Below are 25,737 nucleotides of genomic sequence, written 5' to 3' on the forward strand. Positions count from 1 at the left end.
AAACACAAAAAAGCAAACAACGGGGATACATTGTCTGTGTTCCGGGTGTGTGTGTGTGTGTGTGTGTCTGTGTGTTTATGTAATCCCAGACATGACGCTTCTGTTGTCAGAGAATTATTACATGCTGGATATAACGTAAATGCACAACATTGACTTTGGCCTCTGTGAGTCTGTGTATATTAATGTACGCGGTGCTGAATTGTCTCGCACAGACGCAACATGACTATTGGGGTTTATGGCTGCTATAATCTCAACCTGCTAGTGTTAGGTCTGTCTGCCTGGGGAGACCGCGGAGCGCATCATGTTTATAGATGGAACGACATTATTGTCACATTGATGATCAGGACATGAACACACGGCAAACGGGCATGCAGCGACGACCTGAGGCCAATGTTATCAGCTGTGGGAGGAGTATGGTGTCGATAACGATGTAAATCAATGCGTTACATACATTTTCATATGGTAATCGGATTAAATATTGTTAATGCTTTACAATGACTGCTGTGCACAGTCATTAGGCTCCATGCGAGGATGGAGATGGCTGGCCCTATCCGGCCTATCGGTGAGGTTATGATATGCACGGTGCAATGATCCACCACTGTTCGTTTGTTCGTACGTACATTTGTCAATTTGTGTACAGTGCACTCGGTTACAAATTACAATACTAATGGATACACTAACATTGATGATTTTACTATGTATGCTCAAAATGCAACATTTAATGATGTATTGGTGTTGAGTTGAAAATGAAATCAGTGGGGGGAACGGTGACTGTTTTACCCGCATGAAATGTTTAAAAATACATGATAAGCCTATGCTATTGCTATAGGACAGTCCAATAAAGATGTGATTATGATCATCATCATCATCATCTCTTCATTATTATCAAGCTATAGAAGCCATGCAGTTCTAACTTCTTAACCCTTGTGATTTCCCCTTTTAAAGTTCCAACTTGGACACATAATTACGAGTGGAATGATAATATGTTTTCATTTTATGAAATAATCTCGCACAATGTATTTAATTTAATTGTCACAATGCCAACAATCCTTTGGAAGCAATATTTTCAAATGTATATGGCCTGTTTGATGAATTGACACAATCCCATCTAGCTATCTAAATGCACCATGTCTCTGTACATCTGTAATTCAGACCAACTCGAGAACCGTCCACCGACCAAATTCGACACACGCGTTCCACACCACCACAGGGAGTGCAGTGCCCGGCCTTGAGTCGGTCGGTCCGTTGTCCAGAACCACCACAAAGGCCCCTGCCCAGGCTCTGGACAGGGCCCAATATACAATTAGCCAATTGCTCACACTTGATCACCCTGGTTGTCCAGAATCGCCACAAAAGGCCTCTGCCCAGGCTCTGGACAGGGCTCAAATTAGCCATTTGGTCACACCTGACATCTGCATAGACTCCATATTTGGCATGCCTGACAAAGAACTTCATATATGGGCATAAAACGGACACAGACATAATAACTGGGTGGGGCATGCATTTACAACTTGCATCGTTCCAAGTAGGCCAGTGCCTAACAGGCACTGCTGTAGTTTTAAATAAGTTCATAAGAAACTACTCAAGGGAGTGCGTATGCGTATATTCCCTTTTCTAACAATCCCATAGTGGAACAGTAAACACAACAACCTGCAGGCAATGCCAACCTTAGCAAATACAGTTGAACATTAAGGCTTATTAGCGTCATCACGGGATGATCTTGCTTCATGTTCAAAGTTGTATCACCAGTTAGTTATGCTATATGCTGAAAGACCCAGCTCTGATTGATTGATTGATTAACAGTAGATGCAGAATTTCAAACCAAAGCACAAGTCAATACAAAAACTGTTACTGTGGACGACACCATGATAAAGCCATGATAAAGCACCATGATAAAGCACTACACTAGCTCTGTGCTTTATTTCATAACAGTGCTGCAACGTTGCTCTAGTTACTGAGGTGACAGGCTTTAGAGAATAGAGAGCATCACAGAATGACCACCAAGGACAAACCTTGCCAAATCGGTCTTGTATCTGTGTTCATAGAAATCTACGCTAGTCTCCTCTGCTGCTGTGTGCTTTTTCTCTGTTTAGAGTGGTGGAAAGTAACTAAGTACATTCACTTTTGATGTACTTTACTTGAGTATTTCCAATTTCATGATGCGACGCATAGTGATCTTGTAGATCAGTCTTTTTGCAAAATGTTTTTTATACATCTGAAACCTTAATGAGAGAACTTTCTACACATCTGAAACCTTAACGAGAGAACTTTCTACTTTTGGTACATTCATTACATTTTGATACCAATACTTTTGTAGTTTTACTCAGTAAAGTAGTATTTCTAATTCTATATTGCAGTATGACAAATGGTAAATGGTGCATTTATATAGCGCCTTTACATTGTGTATTACATTATTAATATTTACCCATTCTTTCACACACACACACACACACACACACACACACACACACACACACACCCTGATGGCGGAGGAAACCATGCAAGGCACCTACCTGCTCATCGGGAGCAATTAGGGGTTCAGAGTCTTGTCAAGGACATTTTGAGACTAACTCTGGGGGAACCCGGGATCAAACTGGGAACCTTGCGTTCCCTTCCGGCCGATCTACCGGCCACTACCCCTGAGCCACTGCCCCTGAGCCACTGCCCCTGAGCCACTACCCCTGAGCCACTACCCCTGAGCCACTACCCCTGAGCCACTACCCCTGAGCCCCTACCCCTGAGCCACTACCCCACTACCCCTGAGCCACTGCCCCTGAGCCACTGCCCCTGAGCCACTGCCCCTGAGCCACTGCCCCTGAGCCACTGCCCCTGAGCCACTACCCCTGAGCCACTCCTGAGCCACTACCCCTGAGCCACTACCCCTGAGCCACTACCCCTGAGCCACTACCCCTGAGCCACTGCCCCTGAGCCACTGCCCCTGAGCCACTGCCCCTGAGCCACTGCCCCTGAGCCACTGCCCCTGAGCCACTACCCCTGAGCCACTACCCCTGAGCCACTGCCCCTGAGCCACTACCCCTGAGCCACTACCCCTGAGCCAATGCCGCCGTGGTGCTTTTACTTTACTATAGTACAAATTGTGAGTACCTTTTCCACCACCGGTGCCATGTATCAGCAGAAGTCGAGGATGCTTGCTGGCTGCTGCTACTGCTGAGCTTAATAAATTGCTGCTGGCTGTCAACACAAGGAGAGCCATGGACCTCTGTTAACCCTGTAGTGCCTGATCACAGCAGGGAGCGGTCCTAGCCATCACTTTCACATATACCCTGACGCAGATATCAGCTGTTGATACCCTCGATCTATATGTTCTCTCCCCCTGAGGGCAATATAATTTCCGCTGTGATGAATGCGTTATTGCTGCATTCATTTTGGTTGTAGAATGACAGTGGTTTCACACAGGCAAGGTTTCCTAAAAGGTTTTCTAAAGTCTTTCTAAATACAGTAGGAACTAATTAATAAAATAGCTTACTGACAAACTCTGGGGCAATTCTATCACCTTAAGAGTTGTACTTAACCCATTTTGACCTGAGATCAGATTCTAAAAATGTCTTCTTCATCCTGACAGTTTTCTGAAAAAGCTGTGTTTCTATGTCAGTCGTTCTTCGATTTTTCAAAAATAGCAGACCTACAAGCTCGTAGCGCGCTATGAGCTTGTAGATCTGCTATTTTGCTGCTGCTATTTGTTTTTTAACACCAAAAGGGGTTCCCGCCCCGGATTTGGGTTAAACACATTTTTAAACAAAGAAATTAACCTTGATTATTATTAGCGCTGTAATGGTCAACCAAACTGACGGTTTTATACAATACATTGGATGTAATATTAGCTAAAATATAGAAGATTATTCTGATTAGAATTTGCAGAATATATATTGCTAATGCTAATTGTAATGTACTGTAGCTAAACTGTCAGTGCTGTTATTTAAACTTTTTAGCATTATGTATTTTAGTTATGGAATCCTCTTATAAATACAACTTCCCACCACTGGCTTGTTTAGGCAAATTTATGGTCTAGTGCAAAACCTTTGGTTTGTTGTACAGTCAATGGATTCATTGATAATGATAATGTAAATGTAATTATATTCTGTGCAGAAACACTGGAACCTAAAGCTCTCTCAAGCTCTCTCTAAGTTATCTATGGTGTGGTGCACATATATAATGATCTGAACAAAGCGGTAAGGGACGTGGTGTGCCCATTCCCAGACAGTGTATGCTCTGATACTGTATCAGCAGAACCACCTGCTGTAACTTTGATGTGCCTAAAGTGCAATACATATTCTGAAAAGATCCGGTTCGGAAAGGCTCCCCGAACTATAGTTCGGCGAGTCACGGTTGGACGGTGCACAGGTTCCTAGGAAAAGTTCTGGGACCACCCTTCCGAAGCTTGGAATGACTTAAATTTGTAGTTCTATTACGTCCCTTTCAGAAGAAAAGTGTGGGCGTCGGAAGTAGAATGCACCATGAATAACAAAGCGTTTATGATCATGTCTTTAGTCTTAGTAAACTAAATTAACACTGCATACATCAAAGCATAAGTCGACTAAGGGTTTCAGAAGACTAAATAGGACAAAGACTAAATGTTGTGTTATTCAAAAGACTAAGACTTCTTTTCCGGCAAGATTAACATTGCATTAAAACTAAGGGGGGATTCACACTATGGTCCCTGATTCACACTCGGGACCACAACGATGCGTACCGTTCCCGGGAGCGGATTGCCCAACCGTACCCGGGATCATAATCAATCAAGTCCCGGATATGGATCACTGCATGTGAAAGCCATCCGTACTAAATGGAGGAATAATCATAATTTATATATTATTATAATGACACATTTGACCTGGGTTGTACTTCTGGTAATTGTACTTGAATGTTGACAAAGAATGATTGATAATCCGCTAGGGTTTGAGTAGCATGAGCCGTAAACAAAAAAACACATGCTGTTAACATACCAAGGATACATATGTGACTTCACAGTCATACAGACGAGAGACAACGTTACATTGCGATGTTAAGAACCATCATCGCACACTGCTTTAGTTGTGTATTGATGTTTACGTTATTATTATAACTCAAGACAATATCAGGAACACAGCCAAACATTATTATTTGCTAAACTCTGAAAGTGACTCTTCTTCTGTGACATGACATTTTCCGTCTCCCAAAGCCCCATAGTCCACAGCGCCCCTCTGAGGCACATAAGTTGAATGGGGTGTGAATGGGGTGTGCTGTTGAATCTCGGCCAATGTGAATCATGGCCAGCGGGGACCAGGCAACCGTATTCAGGAACGGTTCCAATCAAACTCAGTCCGTCTCGGTGTGAATCCCCTATAAGACTAAAGACTAAGGTCAACTAAGGTTTTTCAGAAGACTAAATAGGACAAAGACTAAATGTTGTGCACCATAATTATTTTAACTCGTGTGGTGAGGGTGAGTTTAATTCGTTCAACTTGGCGGCAGTTTGCAGGATATAAATGCTGCAGGTGTTTTCTTTTGTTTTGTTTTTTTATATCCCACAGAGGTAGTGGCAGGGAATTCATAATACATGAGTGAATAGGCCAACTTGTCACATGAACAGTAATGCATTCATCTCCCTTAAGGCCCCCCATGAATGCCACGGGTAGAAGCACGCACCGGCTCTCTGCCATCTCTCTTGACTTGCATCGGAAGCGCCTACATTTTGGAAGCTAATGGTGGAGAGCAACAGGGGTGGTTTGGTTTGCTTGCAGTGTGTTTCAATTGCTTGGTGCAGTGATTAGCATGGAAGCAGGAGGTAGAACTGTCGTTTTTGGCGCATCAGATGGCGGGGGTCATCAGCCCTATCGGTGCTGCCCCATCACCCCTGTCACTAAACTCTTGTGAGCAGAATGGACCCACAAATCTTGGTCGGGCTCCCTAACCATCACAACCATGCTCAATTGGTGCTGCTATCCATTTGCTTTGGGTTTGTTTTGGATTGCAGGTCACAATTTAGTCATGGAGCTTTTGTATGTTACTAGAAGTTCACACGCTTCGGCGTGCTCACATCTAGCTAAAGAAAAAAAAAGACACTGCGTCAACGCACGTGTTACGTGACCAGGCATTGCCAATCGGAAGAAGGAAACGCGGGAGTCCAGTTCCTGTTTCTGGGCTGTTATAAAAGGCTGTTTTCTTTTAATCTAGCCAGCACCCGTGTTGATTGAACAGAACAGACGTTCTGGGATCATTTCTGATGTTTTGCTTTGTCGAGGTTACTATATTAACTAAGGCCGGGACTTTGACATGTTAATTAATTAATTACCGAAAAGTTATCACCTTAAAAAAACACATTTTAATCGCACAAATTTCTTTCACCACGGAACGTTGTCACTGGACGGGTTTCAGACGGGCCGGCGCATCACCCAGTGCACTGAGTGCAGTGTCGTCGTCAGACAATAACACCACCAGACAGTGAGAGTACACCAGACCGTGGGAAAGCCGCTGAGATCACTTTGCTTGTCTCCATGGATGGGAAATAAGATTTAAAAGGCTATCCGATGATAGCGTGGATAAAAGCACAGTTGTGTGCAATGATGCAATGAAGAATTCGCATATCACTTCACCGCACCACGTCAAGCCTCCAGTTAGAGCTCTTCACGGGTCCAAAAAAAATGGTCCAGAAATCCGAAATTAATCTGTGGCATTAATCTGTGGCATTCCGAGTTCCGACCCGTTCCGAAAACATTTTCAAAGAGGAAAACCAAACCTGAATGGATCCGTGACTATTTTGTCCGACCTAACCAGCTGTTCCGAGATTTCTTTCAAATGGCGGCACCGAGCTCGACGAGATCCGATTATTTCTGACATTCCGAGACACTCGACCCAGCCAGGCAGACATAAATGTGGACTTCATGAAATAATAGAGCGGACGTATTGTCCAAATACCATTTTAGAGAGAGAGAGAAGTTCCCTGCAGGCTACAGCAGAGGGTGAGAGAGACTTGTCTCTCCTCTTCTCGTCTCCTCAGCGTGCGTGCATTTAAAATGAACCAAACGGATAATTTGTTTTTTACACAATCATCAGAATTTTAGCAGATGCATGTGCCTGTCTTAGCTGAATGGAATATTAACGAAGCGCGACACTCGATGCACTTAACAGCTCCTACTTTGCTCTCTTCTTTATCCATGATTTGAACAAAGTGGAGCCACGCCAGGAGAGTTATTATTAATTTGCTTTGAACTTTGCTGGTTTGCTTTCAACTCGTTGAGGTCAACATTGTTGTTGGGATCCATGATATAAAGTAGAATTGCACGCAGGTGATTTCATTCAAATCAGCGCAAGGCAAGCCAGGACTCACAGGGCAGGCTGTGCAGCCCCTCGTTTTTATCACAAAGATGTTGGAAGCCAAGTGTTTATCACGGGTGTGCTGGGAGGTAAATAAAGTACAGGTTGATCACAAGCTGTTATGGCCAATATACTTTAGGTTAGGTCTTGCAATCGCTATGCACCTTTCATTATGACTTGACTCAGTTTAGTCCATGGATACAAAATAAGGATATGACAATTGAAATAACTTTGTATGGCAATACATTGTCAACGACCACTTCACCCATTTTCAGCCTATCTTCATATAATTGGACCTCACTAATGGTCATGATAAAATGGTACAATTTCTTTCAGAGGAGGGCTGTGAACATTTCAGAAACCTGCCTACCAGTGAAGACATCATTAGGCATGTTTTTTAAACATTTAACGTTTTCTTTATTTTTTTATTAAAGGGATATTTCACTTTCAAATAATATAAGCATTCAAAAAACATATAAAAAATAAATGGGAAAAAGTAATGGAACAATCACGGCCCCCTCACCCTTTAGAAGAATGTTCTAATGTGTGAACGGGCCGTGATTTGTCATTTAATTTGGTAAATGAAACTATGTTTTAACAACTCATTACTAGGCCCATACGTTATTATTCTATTAGACAGAAGGCAGACATTTATGTCAGACATACTAGTATGTGAAGAGTCTATGCTATTAATCATTTTGGATTAAAAAAAAATACAGGGTTTTCTGCTTTTCTGAACAATGACCAGCTGATGACTGTCTCTCAAAAATTAGACACATTTTAAAATGCAACATTTGCATAAAAGAGTACTGTTACGGTACCCTTTAGTCTGACAAAAGGTGTATATATATATATATATACCTCACAAGCAGCACAATGGTTAAGTAGCACATTGAAGAGCGCAGTCAGCACATGTCGTCAGTGTGGAAGTTTTGCTTAATGAGCAGAAAGTTATTTTGGGGGCTTTTTAGGACAACGTAGAGAGAGAGGAAACATGAGTATGGGAGTGATTAGGCTACTACTCGTAAATTACATAAATACAAATCTAAATAAATAAAAGACACCTATGGTAACTTTTCCCTTCTTCGGAATCAGATTGCATATGTATTACTACATTTGACTGCTGCAGAATGGGATTTATGAGACTCACCTGCCGGTCAACGACCAATTCTGATTTGATTGAAGAAAAAGAAAATAAACTTTCGCAATGAATTCCGATAGGGATGCTCAACGTGATAAAAATGTGCCAGTTCACACCATGTCGTGTGAACTCTTCCTTCTGAAAGCTTTTGTTTCGTGTTCAAGCGTCCCATTTATCCCCAAAGTTCAAGGAAATGCTCTGGAATGCATATGTGCAGGATGTGTGCATTGTACGGTATCTCTCAAGCTCTTAAAGGGTACCCCTGTTTCTTCCTTTTCCCATAGCCTTCCTTTTCCCTGAAGTGCTAGCTGTGCTTGAGAGAGGAGTGTACCTGTCAGCCTTTATAGGGCTTTCTGTGGATCGCCAGCGGGCTTCGAGAAAAGCCACATCCCCCCAGGGTACTGCTATAGTTCGCTGCTGTGTCTGTCAGTATAGCTTCTGTCATATCTACTGTCTTTTCCAATGCCAGACCCAGCAGTCATTGTTAACTTGCACAGACAGACACACAGACACACACACACACACACACACATGCACACACACACTGATTCATGACCACTGTCGTGTGTATCAACCCCGATAACATGGATCGCGCTGTGATGCAGTGGTACATGTATCCGCAATGGATTAGGCTAAGCACATCAATAATGCAGGCCTCATAGAGTAGCTGTGAAAACATGCTTTTCATGTTTTATAAGCTTCACTCTACTCCCCCGCCCAATGCCACTGCCGTCTATACAGTCGGAGACAATAAATCCTCTACTCATGTGTACAGTGAAATGCGGTGTAAACTTGAATGTCTTAAGTGGGGGCAGACTTCTGAAATGTTTGAATCATTTCAGCAATTGTTTTAAAACTCACAAAATGCAAGCGATTAGTGTTACTGCCATCTTCCTGAGTGAGAGTACTGTATCTGTACTGGTGTTCCTGGGTATGTGATTATCAAGCAGACAGTGTGAAGTGAACATATGAAACGTAGACCATACAGTATGCTACCACTTAAGTTGTGATCCGTTATGTGACTCAAAATATTATCAAGCAGACATTTTCGCATTGCAACTTTTCAGGACTAGAAAGCCTGCAGTTTCTATTAGCTTGTATTCCCCATCGATGATGTCACTGGAAGACGGTTTCTGAACTGCCCACAGCCCTCCTATGAGATACAGACAGAGTAGAAAAAAACTGCACCATGATTATTAGTGAGGACCTATTATATGAAGATAGGTTGAAAAGTGGTCCTTTAAGTTATTTGTCTTATTTGGCCCGTGCATTTTTTTAATTAAAAGGCCTGAATCTGTAATCTGAAATTACATTTTTATATGTAATTTATGTTGTCCAATGTTCAAAGCCAAAATCATTTTTTCCCCTATTTTTAATGATCCACTCATCCTCCAAATTATGTGCAGTATAATTTCCAGCCTGAGCTTGATCCGAGTCAGATAATCTTTTTCTCAATGAGTTCACCTCTTGAGTCTGCACACTTTTTATCTCCTGTGTCTACATTTGGGTGTCATGCCTCAAGTCAACCATGAGGAACCACCCTTCCTCCGTCTCCTCCCGCTCCATATGCCACACAGCCCTGCATCCAGCCCTTGGTGATATGGCTATATATAGAAGGGAGAGGAAGACAAAAGCAAAAACAGAGTGCCTTTTAGTGCTGGGTCCTGGATGCCTCGCATCAGTGCCCCTGTTTGAAAGGGTTAATGACATGTTCTGATTTAGCCAGTAGGCTGTTTCTGTTCCCGCTGGAGTGGCCAAGGGTGAAGGGGTCAGGCTTCGGCCTTCCTCAATTAACCACAATCCCTTTAGCTAAATTCCCTCTGTGACAGAATAGCTGCTGCAGCAGATGGCTTGTGCAAGAACTTAAAAAAAAATCCAGCGTGTAGCAAAAATGTTCATGAAATCATAGTTAGAAAATAGTCCTTTTGTATTTCTATGGCTAGAACCCATTTCTTTAATATTTAAGTTTGTACTCTGGCAACATATAAACATCTGGTATCCTACTAAGAGTGTTGGTTTTCATTTTGGATGTCACAAACTAGTGCTGTCCAAATCATTTTAGTTAGTTTTATGTTATTGCTACAAGAGAGACTTTAAGAGAGGTTTAAGTCAAGCATTTGATGTTGTCTGTTTAATGCCACTCCAGGTGACTCCAGGTGCCACCTTTTGAATGTAGTAATGTTCAGCAACTACAGAATAAAGACAAATATATTCGTTGAAAAAAATTGAATCGTGTAAGAATCATGATCTCAATTCTTGTGCAGGAAAATCGAGATTCACATTTGAGCAAGAATCGTGCAGCACTAACACTGACTACTTTAATTGGTTATAAAGAGTTGTGTAGTTGTGGCCAGGTGTACAGTATCTAGAATTGAATGAAAGACAGCATAGTGGGGGAAGCGAGCATAGCGACAGCTTTTTGGTCCGGTTACAGTATGTCTGTTGACTCTGCTCACTTGTTGGAAACATGACCCCTTTTGTATTTTAAGGGCTCAGCATTAGTTCCAGCTAGTCTGTTGCTATTCATAGTGGTGATGCAAGGAACGCATCTGTGACATATTTGTCTTTGAGAGGATTCATCAAAAGAACATGGAATGGCCTTGGACAGTCTTTGGAATTTCTTGAATAAGCAAGTCTTCACTGCTGAGCGTGATCAATTGCAAGTTTATCTTCTCTGTAACTCATTGAGCATTCATTGAGGCTCTTTGTACATACAAGTCATATCAGTCATTACCTGATAAGGTGAAGTGGGTTCCGTCATAGGCGAGCTCGACAGTGAACAGATGACTGCAATGCTATGTCGGGAAAGTGAAAGTAGGTTTTGCTGGTCATGAAATCGTTCATGTGTTGTACATGCAAGGAATTGACAGTGGTTAAGGCGCTTATTACACAGGCTTTGATGCCTGACGGCATGCCTGGGGTTTGATTCCCATTTCCCTAGCCCGACGGTGGATTTGCTGCATGTCCCTGTCCCTCCCTACCTGTTTGCTGTCTCTTTTCACTATACTATCGTAAATAAAGGCAGAAAAGCCCCAGAAATATCTAAAAAACGTGAAAAGCGGATGTGACCCCCCCCCCCTTTGTATTATTATAAAACCAACAATGGCAGTACTTTATGGCCAGGCTTGTTTAATGGAAAGAAAGTTTACGTCACAGTGGAATGCTGTCAATCGTTCCCTTTTTCAATGTCTTCAAACATGTCCAAAGCTGCACGTGACGTTTAGCTTCTGGCAAAGTTAAACCTTGTGAAATAAAGTTGTCAACCAAAGTAAATGTCAGAGGAAATATTGGTTACAACTAGAATATCATGTAGGCCTACAGCATGAGAGAGAGAGAGAGAGAGAGAGAGAGACTAGATTTGCTTTGACTTGACTTCTGGGTACTATTCCTGTGCAACTTCCCTTTCTGCTGGCTTATTTTATCGGGATCAGATCACAATGAGAGGATTTGGTTTCTGAATGGCCTGCGATAATGTTATGGGTAAAATAAGCCTTGTCAGAAGAATGCGGGATGCTGTGTGGAAGGATGGCTGGTTCCAGTGGTTCCTGTTTTTTCACCAGCATTCTCTGTCTTTGTCTCTCCCTCCCTCTCTCTCTCTCTCTCTCTCTCTCTCTCTCTCCTCCGTATCTCTCTCTGTCTTGTTCTGTTTGCACTTGAGCTGTTTAATGCTGTAAACCGTGCGCCCTATTGACCAGCCATCAGATTTCTGTTTTGTTTTGCAAACTTGCAGGTATATCGGTCTCCTTTCCTCTTCCTCTATGGGTGTCTCGCATACAACCCATAGAGTAGGTGTGTGTGTGTGTGTGTGGGGGGGAGTATGTGGGAGGTGGGCTTTGTTTTTCTAGGTTACGTCAATTTTGGCCCAGTTTTCTTGCACTCTAATACCAATGATGCGCCTCGTGTTCTGATTGGCTAGTTGCTGCCGCCTGTTCACTTTGGTGGCAGTCCGGTCTGTCCGGCACAGAGCAGCAGAACCGTACACCCACCTCACCTCAACTACATAATATTATAATTATTATTATATAAATATTCAATTCTGTTTAAATGTACTGTGCTCATGTAGCTTCGCTTCGAAAGCACTTCATGTTGAGTGTTTTCGAAAAGCTCCACCCGCATGATGCAAGATTAAAGGATGAAACAAAACAACATGAAAAAAGTAAAAAACATCTGATGGCACATTTCAAAACGTCAACGACATGTAGGTGATGATGACAGGCAAAGTGAGGGAAGTATCTGTTTCACCATTTGTTAATATTTTTAGTGTTAACTAATTTTGTTTAAGTGAAAAATTGGTTCTATTCGAATCTCACTACTATGTTTAAATCTGTGTGACACATTGGTGAATTTTCTCTCAGTTTCATACCCCTTTGTGTCATCTTATTCCTCAGCAACCTATTTTGCAATAAATGCACAAAATCTGTCCGATCTCTGAACCGTCCGTCCGACCAACGTCCAAGTAGGCGTGCACTGCTGACGACCCAAGGGTCACACACACGCACACACACACACACACACACACACACACACACACACACACTCGTCCCAGGACCAAGAGCACTTTTACCCAGCCAGGCAAAACATTATTATAGACTAAGACAAGTGCAGATGAAAGCTGTCTAAATTAAGATGACATGCTACGCTAAAGGAAGGTGTTCCTAGCACCTCTCCAAAGTGTCACACTTTTCAAATGTGTAGTACAGAACTTTCTGTTAAGACCTTTGGATATTTAATATAGCTTTTCAAGCAACTTTTTGAATAGCAGTGATGGTGACATCTGTGTGTGAATCTGAATGAATTAAAGGCTACTTTAACCACTCTGGATGGTAGAGTATGTTAATAAAATATAGCTGCAGGGGTTGGAGGACAGCTCCGTACTCTTCCATAGAGAAACATTACAAGACAATTACTTCTCTCCATCCGGAGAGGGAGACATACTGTAGGTGTAGATTAACTATGTTCAAAAGTTGGACAAGACGTCAGAATATGTGAATAAAGCTTTCACTAGTTTGTTTCTCTTTTGGTTCATGGGTGCATGGTGTTGGTGACGATTCACTTACCTCCCGATTCCATCTCGATACCTAGGTTGCCGATTTGATTTATTTTGCAATTCTTAATTATATTGTGATTCTGTGATTCTGATTCTTCTACAATTGTTGTGATTCGATATTAGCATTTCTTTTACGATGAAAAGTTGAATCGTACACTTCAATGCAGCCAGATAACGTCTTTCTGACCGAAGACATTTACATTTTTTATCGCACGATTTTGTCTAAAATCTATTTAAACATTTTTTTTAAACATTTGAGTGAATCGTTTTTTCCCCCCACCGCAGACAGTCTCTGAGATCACGTGCATGCACGACGCGGCCACGCACGCACACACACACACACACACACACACACACACACACACACACACACACACACACACACACACACACACACGCATGTGCGCGCACACAGAAAAGCAAAAGAGCTGTTGAGTTGCCTTTAAATGGCAGTGTAATGCTAACTGCGATTTGTGTGTCTGTGTGCGGGCTGTTAGTTTCACCAACACTCAGTGGGTTGTTTATAATTATGCAGGCAGATGGATTGTTCTCCGTACACTTATGTTTATGCTCACATTTTAGGCATTTAGCTGACACTCATTTGGAGTGACAAGCAATGAGTGTACCGCGAGAATAAGCAAAGAGTTCACAGCCAGATGATTTGTAACATATACTGTTGTTACTTCGTGGTTTGGCTGTACAACTTATTGCTGGACTGTTTATGTCTTGGTACAATATGTTACGCAGACTTTTTTTTTGCAGCTTGTCTCTTCCCTACCTTCCTGAAGAGAACACAAAGACCTTTGTTTTCAGTGATTGGCCACCTCATACCTCCCATCACAGCTGTGGTTGTCTGTTCAGCTGTCATGGATAAACAGGAATTATATCCCGGAACTATGTCCATGTTTCCAGGGATTATTATTGCCCTGTTCTCATCTTGCTCTGTTATAGATAGGGCTGACCTTCGATAATTGTTTTCAAGTCAAAGCTTATAGCCCCCAAAAAGCTGAATTCAAAGCTTTGACCCAGAAGCTTTGGGATTAAATAATGAGTCAGTGATTCATGAATCGTGGAGCTCAAGAACATTGCTTTAAGTAAGGGTAGCAGATCTACAAGCTCTCACTTTTTCTTTTGTTCATGTTCGAATTTTGTGCCATGTATTGCTTAAGCTTACTTAAAATTCATAACCAAAGACAAATCTGGGTGGTCTTTACTGGAAAACAAATATTTCAATAAATATTTTTGTATATTTTGAAATATACAAAAAAGCCAAAAACCTTTTTTCTAATTTGGTATGTTTAACACATTTGATGATAAGGATCGGTATACTCGTCCAATTAAATACATTTGCGAGGTGCTCTTGGCGAGTATACTCATCTTAATGCGCTTTATATCAATATAAGAAAGCCTTGATATTTTGCTATTTTTGCTAGGCAAGGTTGCTAGGGCCTCGCCTGCACTGCGTCTGCGTGACAAACTCCATTAGCTTCTGTATTCACCGCAGCCTTTCCACACTCTTTTCTCCGAAAATACGGAGCTGTCCGTGGTGTTGATCAGATCGCCGATGTTCGGAGGTCATTTCAAACCGGACGCACGTCATACTGAAAATGCTTCTTGTCACGTGGCACCCAAGCGCCACCACTTTTGTCCAACTCATTCCCTGCCACGGTCGTCTTTTGGGGGGTTTTATTGATTCAGAACTATCACAACCATGCAGTACTTTTACTCACGTACTGTAAAATATTGAGGTATTTGTACTTTGCTTGAGTATTTCCAATTACCAATACCTTTATACTCCCATTTATTTTAAAACATTAGTTACTATTTACCACTGCCTTAGTATTTGAAAATAGAAGATCTATAAGCTCACAAGTTGCAAACTTGCGATGTGACACACTGTGTGAGTTTGTAGATCTGCTATTTTCTAAAGATTTATATAGATTTGAAAACTTTAAATGGGACATTTTGCATAATAAATCCTTTTACTTTTTGGTACTTTAATCTATTCTGGGCGGGAACCCCTTTTGGTGTTTTACCCCCTCAGGCCGGTAACCCATTTTCAGGTTCTGTACAGTATTCAAAAATCAAAGAAATGTGATGCTGCTATATAAATATTTGTAGTTTTTCAGAAAATACGTTTTTTTTTATCGGCCTCAGGCCTAAATGGGTTAAATGCATTTTGATATCAATACTTTAGTACTTTTACTGACGCACATTTTGAATTCCGGACTTTTAGTATTTCTACACTGCAGTATTGCTACTTTTACGTAAGTAGTAAAAAGTGAACTACTTCTTCCACCACTGACTATCACAGTCACGTTCCATCCCTTCTGAGCTGCTTTATTCATCATGACCCGATGAGAAGCAGGTGTGGGTATATATCCCACAGGAGAACTATGGCGTCTGTTACAGACGGCAGAGGTCAGTTGGCCTGCTGCAGACTACAGGACGGATGCGGTACGTAGGTTAGCATGCAAGCTATAGTCTGGCTGAGAGCACTTGTGGGCCGGGAAGGAAGATGTAGCAGTGCTATTACTCACCTCTGGAGCAGGAATGGTGCTGTGTTGTGCCTCCCAGGGGATCTGTTCAATCATCTTAGCGCACTTTATTGCCTTGCTATACACACACGCACGCACGCGCGTGCGCGCGCCATAATCTGTGTCTTTCAGTCGGACTCCTCTTTTAGCCTCTGAATCGTGCCAGTTTTTAGTTTTTGGAATTAATTTTGGACCACATTTTGCCTGTGTGTCATTCAGATGAACAGTGGCATACACAGATAGACACGAGGGGGTGCTAGAGCACCTGCCCTTTTCCCTCTGGACAGCAAGTGCCATTTTGGAAAAAAAAAAAAAATTGTACAGTGTACACTGTACAGGCCCCAAAATCTATAAATCTCACACTATTAAGGCAACCGGCCATGCAGTTCCATGTGTTTTCACTTGAGCACCTGCCCCTCTAAATGTCTGTGCATGCCACTGCAGATGGTGTGTGTGTGTGTGTGTGTGTCCATCTCCTAGTACTGCCTTTTTAATGTTTAAAAATAGCTGTTTGAGTGGGTCATATTTTGCCTTGCCTCATCACTTCCTCTCCTCCGCTTACACTGGTGCTCAGTGCCGGTGTCGCTGTGGGATATTGTTTTTCTTCTTTGCTATCTCCTTCTTCAGTGCAGGTATACTGCTATAGTAACCTCTGTTCCCCTCCCCCTCCCCCCCATCCCCCCCATGTTTGTGTGTGGGGGTGGGTGAGTGTGGGGTTATGGAATGTGCCATACGGATGCAAAAGACGGGAGAAGGAAAGGGTGTACAGGAGGAAGGAGGAAGGAGGAAAATGGAGAGAGACTCAGCGGCCCGTTTCAATTGGCTTAATGTTCCCTGCTGGCCCCCGGGGATGCTGACAACACATTTTTGTTGATTCATTTGCCCTCTCCAACTATCAGTGTGTCTCTCTCTCTCTCTCTCTCCCTGCCTCTCCCTCTCCCTCTCCCTCTCCCTCTCCCTCTCTCTCTCTCTGCAGTCGGCCTGCGTTGCTTCTGTCCTCAGCGTTTGTTTTTCTCCTCCCCCATCTGTCTCTTTGTCCTCTAGCGCGACCTTGCTAATCTGATCTCTCCCTCCATACCGCTAGATCCTCTGATGCGTACGGCCGACACAGGAGAGCATCTGGGCCCTGTGAGTTGGTCCATAGTGCATTATGTAACGTTTCCTGTGTGGTTTGAGGTAATGGGGAGGGTCAATATGCCAAGTGGAGAGAAAGTGTAATACATGATAAAACTGCATGGTAAAGATCCCGTTTTAATTTAATTCCAAGAGACCCTTACGGCCCTTTTGGTTTCAAACCTGACACATTTGATGCTAAGATGCTAAGAACAAGTATAGCTCGTCCTATCAAGTAAAAATGTAGTGCTCAGGATGAGTACAGTATACTAGAATTTAAGATTGTATCGGCCCGGTTGCTAGGGCCCGCCCTGTTTGAGTGCGCGCGCACCTATGCACTCATTTGTAAAAGCCGTTTTTCTAGGAAACTACGGTGCTGTCCTTGGTGGTGATCAGAATGGTGAGGTTCAGGTCTCATTTTACAGTACATCGCGATTAGAGATGCTCCGATAATCGTCCAGTGTTCGGTGATCGGCCATATCGGCCGATATTCACTCTAATCAGTAATCGGCATTTACCCCATCTGAGATCGGCAATTTACCCTATCTAGAGAAACCGATCTTTTACACCATTTAAGTGGTATAAATGTCAGATATATATAGTATAACACGAAACGAAAAAGTGCGCCATAGTAAAATCTCCCTGTATCTGGTGGCACCCAAGCGATAGCACTTGTGGCCACACGGTGGCACTCAAAGTGTTTTAAGTACAACATTGGAGTAGTTTTTCTAACACTGCCAGTTAGCGGTCTGTCAAGTTAACAGGGAACCACTGGTTCGTTGGGCTTGACACGGATGCCATCTGACGGGGCCATGTGTGAGACGGCCACAATGCAGGAGGCAGCGTTCTCTATGGCTCATGGGGGGGAAGTGCCTCCTGGACGTTTTCTTTTGCCAAGTGCCGTGCCAATACAACCAAAGGCAATTAACTTAATCGCAGACGTTTGTACATTTACTGAGGATGGCCTGCTGATGGTGCAGTGTGCTTGTTTGTCAAATTGGTCATGTTAATACTGTACGTTCTTGCAAGGCTGTAAACTTCTAGCCATAGATATTATAGGTATGTTCAATGGTGAAAGTTGAGAATCACGATGAGCGGTTAACCCATTCTGACCTGAGATCAGATTCTAACCATAGAAGAATGGTGGTTCTTTAATACCTTCTATCCATGTGTTGTATTTGATTATATACTGTAGGAGGTGGGGGGGGGGGGGGGGGGCAGTGGTGAATATTTATCCAGTTTCTTTGTCAGATGTCAGATTGACAGGTGTTTGTTGAATAACATTTGGAAGATATATCTTGCTAATGCCTTGGTATTACCTGCCTTGGAGTGTTTGCTTGGGCCAGATGTTTCCTCGCACATTTCAATCAAAAAAGGTGTCGCTTTTCTTCACAAAATAAACAAATCTACAAGGCAGACTAACCTTGTATTGCGACACAATGATACCTTGCAAATCTGTTCTTTTTGGGAGGTGATGCAGTCAATGTAATGGCAGTGGTGGAAAGTAATCCATTTACTGTATTTAAGTAAAAATGTGAATTATTTTTCTTTACTTGAGCATTTACAATTTCCAATCATTTTACTTCTACAAGCTCACAATGCGACTTCTATTTTCAAGACTTTTAATAGTATTTTATAGTATTTCTATATATTAGTATTTCTATATTGCAGACGTATTGAATTGATACTTTGACTTAAGTAAAACAATGTGAGTACCTTTTACACCACTGTGTAATGGAGTGAAATTACATTGCAATTTATAATCCTAATTATGTTTGGTTTGCTTCAGTGACATCTACCCGCTGTTGAATGAATGTATAGAGTGATGTACAGTTCATTTGGCAGCAGAAAAGCCTTGCAAAAGTAAACTATATTCAGTTTGATGTTGATGACAGACACCAAATGTTGATGGAGCACCGAAGCAAAGCCTATTCCCCTCTTGTGCCTTCGCCTTCCATTACTGGCCTCATTTCATACCGTGCTCCTTCTTTCCTTTTGATGTTTTTACGATTTACATTTTTGTCTGTTGTTTCTCATAGAAGTTGAAAACTCTCTGTTGCTCTCCAGGCTGAAGATTACACACTCTTTCTCGCAGGTTACATCAATAATGACGTGTGTACAAGTGCTTGAACCCACCATTGTTTTTTAATCTTCCTGTTTAATCTTCGTTAAATTAACTCCCAGGTAGTGTATTTACCTCCCAGGTAGTGTAAGTAATTATTTACCTGCTTTACTGCCAGTGTTTTTACTCATCATCAGAGATCCACAGATGTTAAAAATATATTATAATAAAGAAATCAACGTGGATGTAAACAAAGGATGTCACGTTGGAAAGACGAGTCTCCTTTCTTTCCGCCGCAAAAAAACAAAACAAAATAATCATCCGTGACCATCTGTGACCTTAGGTTCTTTATAGTTATCTGTGACCTTCGGTTCTTTATAGTTCATTATGGCTTGTTTTCACCAAAAACGCAATCTGGGAAAATAAATCGGAGAAGCACTTTCATAAATCTTTTAGCATTGGAGTGGACGTTATGTTTTTGGGGTCACTGCTGTATTCGTTTCAGGAAGTCAAGCATCATACATAGGTTGGCGAAGAGCGCAATTGCTGAGAAACATGGCAGTCAAGCGTTTGGTTTGAGACGATGTAGATCTACGTTGTTGGCAGTCAATGTATGAATTGAATAATACAGTATTCAAATACGGAAAGTCCTTGCAAGCAGATCCAGCCCTTTGCCATTCTAGCACAATTCTATACTATTCTATTCTAGGTGAGTGGGGTTCTGAAATTAGCGGTTTTCTGCACAGGCAGGGCAGTTCTCATCTTCTCAGCAAATGGCCAGCAAATGGCCAGACCGCATCAGCGGTGTAAGAACTGCAAACTACACAGTAAAATCCTCTGTTATTTTGTTACTTGGAGAGAGTACGAACTGCAAAGGTAACCAAATAGACCCATAGGGGTCAGATTAACACTGGGCATTTTACTGTCTATGTGTGTTGCCTTCCAGTAATTCAATGCTGACTGTTCTGCAGAAATGGCAGGAGGGAATGCAACACTTGAGCGCCCTGGCACACTCTCTGTGTGTGTGTGTGTGTGTGTGTGTGTGTGTGTGTGTGTGTGTGTGTGTGTGTGCGCAACATTGCCAACATGTTTAACTAACTCAAAGCTGTTGGTTGCATGCCGCAGAGTGACTGCATACACAAACTTTGATGTTATGTTATCATCACTCAAAGGACCGAGTTTAGTGGACCCTAAAGAACTCATCAGCTTATTGCTCCAGCTCTCTGTATGTGACCGCAGAGGAGGTCCTGATTGTAACTATCAATTCTTGTCTGAAGAGAATATTCTATCGATTTTATTTTTCAATAATCAAAAACACCTCAAATCACATTTTTTATAATTATAATAATTCTATTTTTTATATATCCTCAAATCAATTTAGAATAATTTACTAAATTGATTAGTTTATTTAACCATTTAAACCCTAGTTCACAGTTCATCATGCAACGGTGGATGTCATGCCTAAATAACAGATCTGCAAGCTCTCAATGTCCATGTCCATGTAGAAATGTGTTTGATTAGATGTTGCACCCCTAGAGGAGATCATTCTATTGTTCTAGCTCTTTGTATGTGTGTGTGACGTGTATACGTATAGTAGAATGAACTCATACTTCCTTCTATGCATGAGGAGTCCAAGTCGCTTCTTTTCACCTGACAGGGGGGAGTTTCCCCGGTTGGATGTAGCCCGTGGAAGGAACACGTTATTCCAACCACTCCTTTCCCCTCCATCAGGCGCCCTAGTCCTTTGTATAGTTATGGTGGTATCAGTAACTGGTATAAGATTGTTCATTAACCACGCATGTCCTCAAGTAAAAAATGTAATAAAAAATACATTTTTGTTGGCGCTTTACAAGCTGTATCCGAAAGGTGACACAATGCCATAACAGAGATGCCCCCAAACACTAGCCATATCAAAAGTTGAGCAAATATACTCCCTATAGTTTCTTCTCCATCGCTTGTAGCTCCCTGTATGTCTGAGCTCAGCTGAGCTGGCGTAATCCTAAAACTCCTCTCTTGTTTCCTCAATAGAGCGTTCTAGCATTAATCTGGAGCTCATACCCAGCTCATCCTCTGGCCATATAGCGAGTCAGGACACAAAGACCTTTCAGCTGCATCTCATTCCATACTCACTGTTCACAGTGGGCGGATTAAATAAAAAAACAAAATTTCAGATCTCCTTTTTTGGTTTTAACCACTTGAACTCTGGGAGGAACATAGAAAATGGCATTTAATTGTGACCTTGTACAGTAGATCACCTGTTTTCACCTTGTACAGTAGATCACCTGTTTTCACTTTGTACAGTAGATCACCTGTTTTCACCTTGTACAGTAGATCACCTGTTTTCACTTTGTACAGTAGATCACCTGTTTTCACCTTGTACAGTAGATCACCTGTTTTCACCTTGTACAGTAGATCACCTGTTTTCACCTTGTACAGTAGATCACCTGTTTTCACTTTGTACAGTAGATCACCTGTTTTCACCTTGTACAGTAGATCACCTGTTTTCACCTTGTACAGTAGATCACCTGTTTTCACTTTGTACAGTAGATCACCTGTTTTCACCTTGTACAGTAGATCACCTGTTTTCACCTTGTACAGTAGATCACCTGTTTTCACTTTGTACAGTAGATCACCTGTTTTCACCTTGTACAGTAGATCACCTGTTTTCACCTTGTACAGTAGATCACCTGTTTTCACCTTGTACAGTAGATCACCTGTTTTCTGCAAAGACTTGGTATAGAGGAAAGAAAGAGCGGACCAAGTACAGTGCCGACCCCGATAAAGTATAGGGTTTAAAGGGATATTTCACTTTCAAATATGTATATGTTTTTTATATCTTAAAAATGAAGCATTAGAAGGACAATATCAGTCACAAGAACCAAGGACGGGTGTTTTCAATGAATCTATCATGGTTAAAATGTAGTTTGAAACATGTTTGAAAGTGAAATGTTCCTTTAGGTGGTTAAATGCAAGCTATTAAAGCAAAATAGACGATTGATAAATGCAATGAAAACACAACGTAATGTCAGTAAGAATGATCTATTCGTTTAAATAAGGTTATTCAGTCCAGAATGTACCATTCTGACACCTGTTTTCAGAAGGACGAGAAGAGGAACTGATTAGTCCCAGGTGTGGTATGCTGATGGTTGCCGCGCCGAGTGCAAAATCACCGAACACTGCACCAGGCTTTCCATTTTTAGCAACCTTAATGCCGTCCTCCTTGTGTTGCTGGCTTTTTAACACGCCTTGCAATTTGCGAGGCTTCGTTTCCACAAGGAGCTCCTCCCCTCCCTCCACCCCCTCTCTCTGTGGGGTACAAACAGAAGGCTTTGCAAGTAATGTGTGTTTTGTTTTGAAATTGAAATGTCCATAGTCTGCCAAATGCCATCCCACAGAGATGCTGGAGACACACACGCATGAATGTGTACACACTCACAGGTTTCCCTGCATAATTGGGGTTGTTTGCAGCCTCGCTGGGACTGCTGCGTGGATGGAGTCTGTGCTTCTTCTCTAGAAGTTATTATTTATTGATTTTATTTTATTTTATTAAATGCAGTGCTTACTTTGTAAAATATACTCAAAATGTCATGAGCTGACATTGCAGAGGGATTTTGTGAGATTCCAAGTGAAAAGTTTTCGCTGTAGTGTAGGCATCTCGGTGAAACAGACTTTGCACACTTCTGGGCAATATGCAATACAACATCAAATATAATATTCAGATAAAAAAATAATACCTTGATCGATATTGTGACTATAATATCGTATTGTGGTGATAATTTAATTTCTTTAACAGATTTATTTCTTCAAAAATAGTGAAAATAACAAGCCCACAACATGTTTCTTTTTCTTCTAATGCAGCCAGTCCAAGAAATACAATAAAGTTCAAGTAAAGGCACAGCTTAGCCATCCCCCCAAAAGTATTGATTACATAGAGGAGTTCTCATAATTGTCTGAGGTTGTGAATTTCAGCCCATGTTCTGTCATGGTCAATGTTCGTTTGTTAATTTAAGGTTCATATATAAGTCTAGACATCTCAGCTGGATCTGTTACCACTGTGACCCCATTCCGGATAAGTGGATGAAGATGGATGGATGGATAGATAAATCCAAAATCTGTCCTATGTCTCTTTCATTTTTGAGGGGAGCTAGCCCCTTCTATATACACGTTTAATGTTTGTTATTAATTCAATGTTTGTTTTAAAAACGCCATTGACAAAAACATTAAATGTTTGTTTTGACACGGTTTGTTTTACATATGCATTACAGTACATCACCTAATCATAGCAGATGATTAAGATGATAAGAGCGCCCCTCACTTCACACTGGTGTGATTTTTCTTTCACCATTCACTCTGCCTCAAGAACTTATATTCATGATGTCATTTTTATCATTTCCTCATACCACTCTTTAAGTGTTCTATAGGGACCTTCCATATACGCAGCAGGATTCTGGCAGCTGTAACAAGTCCAACTTTTACCTCACCTAACGCCAGTCGCCACTCCATCGGGCCGCGCGTCAACGCAGGGAATGTTCCCTTTTTAATCAATGAAGGGTGCTCCACTGCCAATGTTGCGTTGCGTTGTGTTCTATGGCTGTAATTCGCCCCGGTTCATTTTTTGGCACTGGCAGAAACACTTATCTTACCTATCCACAATCCCAGACGATATCTAGTTTCATATCACTACATTGAATGAATATCATTACGGTATATTACCCAGCTCTAACAGTAGATCCATAGGGTAAATGCTGTTGGTAGAAGTGTCCTATCCATATCCAGCGGTGGCTGACCTGTTGGCGATAGGCTAATATAGCCACGTGGAGGCTCATTGGAAATGACAGTGTCCACATGGTTAGCATGATGCTGTGTCAGGTTGGTTGAAGCACACTTCTCTTGAATGCAGACCTGGGGCCTCACTATGCGCACGAGTCGCAAACTCGCTCTCCAATCCCTACAGCTGTTGAAATACAACCCTGCTGTCAAATAGCCCAGCTATAGTGTCTGGATTACAATATGATTAGCGGTTTTGCCCTGTATCGAATTGTGCTGGCATGTAAGGCAGATACAGAAATTGTCTAACACGGAGTTGCTAAGCAACTAGACATGCCATGACAAAACAATACAGTCGGTTACATATTCGTTCAGGATTGCATTTTTTTTTTTTTCATGTCTGACTCTAGTGAATAGCTACATTGTGTATACTAACCATTGCTCTTCCACTTAGCTTCGGCTAGGAGGAAGGGGGAAATAGGCAAAGAAAAAAGAAAAAAGGGGGTAATGATGAAATGTATTGATAGAAAACTAGAGTTGTTCCTATACTGATACTGGTATCGGTTACCACCCTCAAGTACTCGTACTCTGTACCCGTCCCCGATACTTTGATCTGAGTACCAAAACATCAAATTGACACTAGGCTGAATGAATGCAACGGGAGCAAGTCGGACCCAACACTGCAGCAAATTGTAAAAAGAAAAGAAAAAAGGGGGTCCATATATGGGCATTTCCAGACCTGTTGTTTCAGCGACCCCTCAGGGCGTCTTACTGATATATCTATCTGCTATGTTTGCTACCTCTGAAAAGTTGGTGTTTTGGGCATGGTTTCCACCCAATGCTATGAATGAACCATAAGCCACCTTTTTGAAGAATTACAAATGAGAAAACACTTGAAATTAGACCACCCTGGCCTGAGCACAGGTTTTCCATTGTACCTCTGCGTACCCCTCCTAGGGGTACAGTACACGTACCCCCATTAGAGAATCACTGGTATATACTATGGGCCATGCCTGGGTGAACTGGCAAGCATAAGCATATGGCTGAATTCAGAAAGTGAACTTGTGATTTATTACAAAGATGAATATGTAGTGCAATTTCTGCTTGTTTGCCCAGTAGCGGTCTGGATTTCAGAGAATTGGATTAGTCACAACATGGGGACGCCCCTAAACTTATACAACATCACATTCAATTTCAAGACTTCACCATTCTTTTAATGGTACATATGGTCTGTGGCTAAGCAGAAAGTAACACATGTTCACACTTAAAATAGTCAGAAACATATGAGACATTAAATGAGGAAAAAAGTGACCGTGAAGGACTTGTAACATTTGTACACTGGAAGCCAAGTGGCATGTCAAACTTCTTCTAAACCTTTCTTGAGTTTTCTTGGTGGGTAAAACGGTCATCTGTTTATAGCATAACGTTTTGTTACTGTAGATTTCTTTTATAGTAGGTAGTAGCATTCAAAATGTTTGCACTACTGTCAGTTCTCTCCATTTCTTTAGTCTTTGAGTGAGTCTGGCACTGCCACACTGCTCAGGCTTGGCGTACGTAATGCTCCACCACGCCTAGTCTGACATTTAAGGACAAAGTAGAGGCTTGGCATCATCCCATCCATCAAGAACCCCGAAAGCAAAGTTTAGGAGGGGTTTTGCTGTCTGCATGAGGATGGCATTCTAAACGTCCAAGCATTTTTATGCATACAATTAGAGCTCGACCGATGCCAGATGTTTGGGTCTGATGCCGATTCCAG

At 41.9% G+C, this 25,737-nt stretch overlaps 1 protein-coding gene across 2 annotated transcripts in view; it reads left to right on the forward strand.

Moving 5' to 3' along the window:
- Window positions 1–25,737, forward strand: part of adarb1b (adenosine deaminase RNA specific B1b) — a 155,946-nt gene that overhangs the window by 257 nt on the left and 129,952 nt on the right. The window lies entirely within an intron of this gene.

The sequence above is a fragment of the Protomyctophum bolini genome, assembly GCF_963924005.1.
Source record: "Protomyctophum bolini genome assembly, chromosome: 16".
In the NCBI taxonomy this organism is placed as follows: Eukaryota; Metazoa; Chordata; class Actinopteri; order Myctophiformes; family Myctophidae; genus Protomyctophum; species Protomyctophum bolini.